We start from the raw sequence: 7,044 nt of genomic DNA, 5'->3' as shown, positions 1-7,044 counted from the left end.
TAATTTTTAAGTATTTTTTTTATCTTGAAGTAAAATAAGAAGCTCAAACTTTCCAATGGTTTAAAGTTAGTAACTTTTGTAACTGAAGAGGAATACTAATTCCTCAGCTCCTGTTTTTGATAGAGAAAAAATATCATTTGTCAGCGGTGAAGCGTCTTTACATTGTACTACACTGAATAAAATGAGTCATAGTAGACATAGGTCCTCTGATGCACCCTATGAAAGGCAAGAGGCCCAATGGCCTTTGCGGTTATCTGACTACCTTGGCAATAATCGTATAGGAAATTCATTAGATATAGGGTCATGGTAGCCATTTGGGATTAACCAGAGACGTAACAAAACTTTGTCGGTACCATGTCATGATCATTTCATGCAAGTTTCAGCCAAATTGCACCGTTAGAACTTGAGAAAAAGTTCAAAATGTGTTTACAAGATGGTGGCTGCGACGGCCATATTGGATTTCAGATCGACTCGAAAAAGACTTTGTCGGGACCATGTCAATATCATTTCATGCAAGTTTCAGCCAAATTGTACCGGTAGAACTTGAGAAGTTTAAAATGTGTTTTCAAGATGGCGGCTGTGACGGCCATCTTTGATTTCGGATCGACCCGAAAAATAACAAGAATTTGTCGGGACCATGTCAATGATCATTTCATGCAAGTTTCAGCCAAATTGTACCGTTAGAACTTGAGAAAAAGTTTAAAATGTGTTTTCAAGATGGCGGCTGTGACGGCCATATTGATTTCGGATCGACTCGAAAAATAACAAAACTTTGTCGGGACGATGTCAGGATCACTTCATTTTCATCAAATCGGAAAAGAAATTCAAAATTCAAGGTGGCGGCAATTTGGATCGACCCAAAAATAACAAGACTTTGTCGAACCATGTAGATTATTTCAGAAACCAAATCGTCAAGTAGAACCTTTGCGTCAAGATGAAATTAAAATGCATTTCAATTTGATTGCAAATTGCACGATGTTGACACTGTGTAGATGAATTATCTACTACAGTAATAAACAAACCTTTTTTGCAAATTAAGATCGACGTGTACAGGTTAAATGAAGATCATATATATTTTTTGCATAAAATCTCATACATGGATTTGAAATTTTTAGTTATTTTGAACACGGTCGACGTTTTGGTCGAAAACAGGACGATATACGCGAAACCTCTATATAATTTCTATCCATATTCATGACTTCCAGAACAAAAATAAAAATCTAAATAACTAAAAATTAAAAATTACGCAGAAATGGTGCTCATTTTCATGTTTACTATTTCTTATTTGTTATTCCAGGGGAAACGCACACCTTGATTATTATTTTAAATATTAAGTCCTTAGATGACTTTCAGCAAATTCGTGTTTTTATTGTGTATCACAGAGCCCTCCTTAATACGTATTTTGCATTATGGACACGTTATATACATATAATTCAATTTTGCTTGTTACGAGCATTTTCATTGGCTTAAAAATTTACTTTATCAGCCCATAAAGGAAAATATGGCGTCGCCGTTTATAACGTTGCTTCTGATTGGCTGAGATGACGGCGTAATGATTTCATAGACAAAAGAGTCCCAAAATGAATTTTAAATGTTGAAGAGATTATCTTTAGTAAATTGAGTTATAAGGATTAATTTGAATAGATTTTTTTTATGTTATGGAGATATAACACAAAAATCTGAGTGCACTCTCATCATAAACCGCTTCGCGGTTTATTTAGAGTACACTCAGATTTTTGTGTTATATCTCCATAACATAAACAAGAGATCCCAGAGGGATCTTGGCGCCCACCTAAGAACGATCCTTTGTCTGACAAAGGAAAGAGAGATCTTTTCTCTGCTTTTCAAGCTTTTGCTACAATAATATATATTACTACACATGAAATTTCAGAAAGATCCTTTGACTGCTTTCTGAGATATATAATTTAAGAGTAACAAATTTCAATTATCAAAATCCTAGGTGGCTACCTGTCGGCCATCTTGTTCACCGATCGGTCCTAAAATGCAATATGCACAACTAGACCCCTAGAAGAACCTGCACATACAATTTGAGACAGATCCCCTCAGTACATTCTTAGACATAGCGGAAAAAAACTTCAATTGTCAAAATCCAAGATGGCGTCCTGTCGGCCATCTTGTTCACCGATCGGTACCAAAATGCAATATGCATAACCAGGGACCTAGGGGAACCTGCACATCAAATTTGAGACAGATCCCTTCAGTACTTTCTAAGAAATAGTGGTAACAAGCTTCAACTATCAAAATCCAAGATGGCGTCCTGTCCGCCATCTTGTTCACCGATCGGTCCCAAAATGCAATATGCACAACTAGGCCCCTAGGGAAACCTGCACATGCAATTTGAGACAGATCCCTTGAGTACTTTCTGAGAAATAGCTGTAACAAACTTCAATTGTCAAAATCCAAGATGGCGGCCTGTCGGCCATCTTGTTCATCGATCGGTCCCAAAATGCAATATGCACAACTAGGCCCCCAGGGGAACCTGCACATGCAATTTGAGACAGATGACTTCAGTACTTTCTGAGAAATAGCGGTAACAATTTTCAATTGTCAAAATCCAAGATGGCGGCCTGTCGGCCATCCTGTTAACCAATTGATCCCAAAATGCAATATGCACAACTAAGCCCCTAGGGGAACTTACATGTGAAATTTGAGAAAGATCCCTTTAGTACATTCTGAGAAATAGCGGTAACAAACTTTAACTATCAAAATCCAAGATGGCTGCCTGGCGGCCATTTTGTAGACCGATTGGTCCCAAAATACAATATGCACAACTAGGGTCCTAGGGGAACCTGCATATGAAATTTGAGAAACATCCCTTCTTTACTTTCTGAAAAATAGCGGTAACAAGAATTGTTAACGGACGGAAGGACGGACGGAAGGACGGACGGACGGAAGGACGGACGACGGACCACGGACAAAAAGCGATTTGAATAGCCCACCATCTGTTGATGGTGGGCTAAAAATTTATTCAAGTTAATCCTTAAGTAATATACAAAATGTACGACCAAAGGGGGACAACTCCCGAAGAGAACGCTCATGATGGTATCTTATCGAAGCAGGGGGGGGGGGTCAAAATATATAAAATAAGTGAAGAGAGAGAGAGATCAATCTGATAAGATTAAGCTATATTCTACTGCTACTACATTATACTGTTCTATGGCGACTCAAACATACCATATTCGATCAAAAAGCAATGACGTCCCAATTCTAAGTAATAATGAAATGCAGACTAAAAATATGACTACCACATATTGTCTTTATTTTACAAATAGCATGCATTTTAAATATGACCAATATGTTCAATAATTTTGTGAAAGATGATATTGAATTTGGCTCCACTAATTAAGCGTCCTTCAATTTGCTAAACCTTTTGCTTATTCAATGTCGAATATGGTAGTATAATGAAATAGATAATGACGCTCTATAGTTTTAAAAGTGTACCTGGAAAGACTAACAAATATCAGTTTGTCTTCTGTAATATGGTATAGATAACAAGAATATATAATGAATAAGCTAAAACAGTTTCCCCAAAAAATTCATTCCTTGTGCAATTTAGAACTCCATGCTGAATTTTTTCCTACCACTATAACGTCTCAAACAAGTTCTTAGTAAGCATTTACTGTCATTCACAATTTGCTTCATGTGTAGTTAATAAAAATAGAATCAAAGTACTCAAAGTACTGCAAATACAACGCAACAGAAACAGAAAAATAAAATGAAATCAAATGAATTTCCAAAATCAAAATATATAAACCATATTATAAAGACTTTGATATCAATTATTTCAAGAACATTCAACTGATCACAGAAAATACATGTTTTGTTTGACATTTTTCTTCATTAAAGTTCCTACATGAAAATTACAAAGAAAACAAAAGTCTTCATTAAAATGAGTTTTTATCCTTTATATACTCTTTGCTTCTTATGTTGCACATACACCTATTTTGGTAAAACCATGCACATATGAGGGCAGCCTTATACATTATTCTGCCTTTACCTCAGATCTGTGTTTAACATTCATTTAAAAACATTATTTTAAAGTACACAAAAAGGGCATATGATTAGTTTACTTTAAAACTCTTATGTCTATAAGCCTTAGATAGTAAGTTATCATTAACAGAGATTATGTAAGCTGGACAGAGGAGTCACCAGCAAGCAACAGTTGACCTAGATGGGCTGTGTATTATATAACACTATGTGTATTCTATACACACTCTGTGTGTTCTACCAATCAGTCTTCCCATGACTACTGATTGGTCCAAAGGAATATTATTCAATGAATAGGGAATTTATGAATGGAAGTTTATGAATGAAATGGTTCAAGAGGTCACCACTAGATGTCATTGTAGGGCAAGTCCTACTCAGTCTTACACATCAATAGTAAACCGGATAGCATTAATACAACCGCTAGTCGCGTTGTATTAAAAGTAAACAAATGTGCTGTAAAAGAAACGATAGTTTTTAAGCTATTAGCAAAACTTTTCAGATCCAGTATTACTACTTTTATAAATGCTCTTTAGATCGCAGAATTTTTTTTTTTTTAAATTGTAATTATAGAAAGACAATTCAATTGTTTGGAACATCTCAATTTCTTTTCATTGCATGGACTTAAAAGTTTAAGATTAGATAATATAGTTTAATTGAAAGTTCGTTTATAGTAATGCTTTTGTATAATATGAAAAGCTTGCTGTGTAGAAACATTTTGATGTTTGTAATGGTTGCTATGGAACAATGAACATAAAATTAAAATTAAATTATTTTTTGACAATGGCATTATTTTACTACTGTTTTATTAGGTTCGAAATTGTGAATGAAAGAACCAAGTTATATTCCAAGTACGTAGATATTTGTGTTGTTATACTGTAAACCCATGCATCTGCAAAAAAGATGTGCAGAGGACCTGTACACTTGCTTAATTGGCAAGTTATGCTAAGCAAAGTGGTTTGGCATAAAAAAAGTCAAAATACAAATGCAAATATCAAATTCCAAAGTAAACTTCTATGATTATATTTTCATATAACAAGTTTAAAGTACATGTATATGTGTCTAATTTTATTTTTCACCAGACTTCCCTAGATGATCCATTGCCGACAGTGCATAAACGATACTCATCATTTGAGCAATATTTATTGTTTAATCATTTATATATATATATGTCTAATTAATACACAAAAACAATGTAAAATAATTTTGCTTTTGGTGCCTGCCCAATCAGTACTTCATTCCATATAGTGCCACAGATTTTTTTCGGGACGCTATTTATCATTTTTAATATTTTTACCTTAAAGAACAATTAGAAGCTCGAAATTTTCAAAGGTGATAATGGTAAGAAAGTAGGTAAGAAAGTAAATTTTCCAACTGAAGAAAATAACTAAATTGTCTGCTCCTGTTTTTGATCGAGAAAAAAATACTATCTGCAGTAATATACAAATGTAAAATAATATGAACTGGGAATTTGGATGAATTGAGATCAATCAATGTAGATGTATTTGAGGTTTTTTTTTAAATCAGTTAACAGATAAAGACAAAGGACTTTTTAACCACGACTCATCAATGACCGGTTCAGATTTTCTTTTTAGCAAAGAAAGCACAAGGGCAGTGGTATTAATAGATATTTGAATCAGATATGCTATGAGTATGTAAATCAATACACATACATGTATTATAAACAAATATTGAACTGGTATACATGTAAACATAAACACTAACAAACAATGATGCAAAAACATCGTGTAACAGAAAAATTCTTTCAATCTGAGATAAACATATTTTTATCCAAGAAAATGGGCTTTTTAAAATATATTTCAAATCCTTTAGAATTTTTTTTATCTTTCATTTGCTTTTTCTTTTCATGATAAGAATTTATCTTATGAGTCTGGAGACTCTGACTAGAAAATTGAACCTTGTCAGACTATATGTCTGATGAAGTTTTTTAATAAACCATAATTTTAAAATACAGTACTACCACCATGAGATTGTCTACAACCATAATGACAAAACATATTCTATTATTTACCGGTATATACTTTGTCAACAAAACTAATCATTTATTTGAAATTATTGTGTTTGACCTTTAACATTCTATCCGTCCGAGGCTAAAATTACCTTTTTTAAATAACTATACTTGTATTGAAAAAAAAGCTGTTAAAACAAACATGTAGACAGAGTGATTATAAAATATATAACCTTAAATATCAATTTTAGATTACTGGACAAGGTATTTCATATTGAACAAGAAGAATTATAGAAAAAATTGGGTACATATTTGCTTTAATTATGGCCAAGTAACTTAACATTGACAACAGTTACTGCACTGCACATAGCTTTATGAGATGCAACTATATAAAAGTGTAAATTCTGAAAAAAATCTCAAGTGGCACAATTTGTTGGCCCTTGCAATCATAAATATTCACAATTAGGGAAGTATTTTACAAAATTAATGATCAAGTTTTATCAAGTAAGAGTTCCTGGTTATATAATAGCTGAAAAAATATATGTTATGAAATAGCTGAAAATTCACTTCAATTTGAAGCCCAATCTCTGTCTAGGAGGCCAAAAATCAAATTGGCCAAATTTGACATAAAACAATATTATGCTCATATGGATAATTTCAGATACTCACATTAAAAAAAAATCACTTGATTAAATGAACTCAACCTTACCTGTAATAATGCATAAATGTAATGTAACTATTTGTGTAAAAATGGCATTTCGTTTCTATATATGTACTGAAACAAACTATGGTCCATTAACAATGACAGCAGCTGATTTTCATTATATATATGTTTATACATTTGATTGAATATAGAATAACAAAGTTTTTATGATCACAGGGTACTGCAAATTCTGTACTTGTATATCCATATTACAGAGTTATCACTGCTTGAGAGTAGGTACAATGTATCTACATTGTATTGTAAGGTTGTTTGTGACAGTTATGTTTTTTCTTTGAAAAAATATGACATCATGATCTCACAACCACAGCAATATATATACCAGTAAAAGCAAATAACTCTGTAATAT

Source organism: Argopecten irradians, chromosome 8, assembly GCF_041381155.1.
Source record: "Argopecten irradians isolate NY chromosome 8, Ai_NY, whole genome shotgun sequence".
In the NCBI taxonomy this organism is placed as follows: Eukaryota; Metazoa; Mollusca; class Bivalvia; order Pectinida; family Pectinidae; genus Argopecten; species Argopecten irradians.
This window is presented reverse-complemented; position numbering follows the sequence as displayed.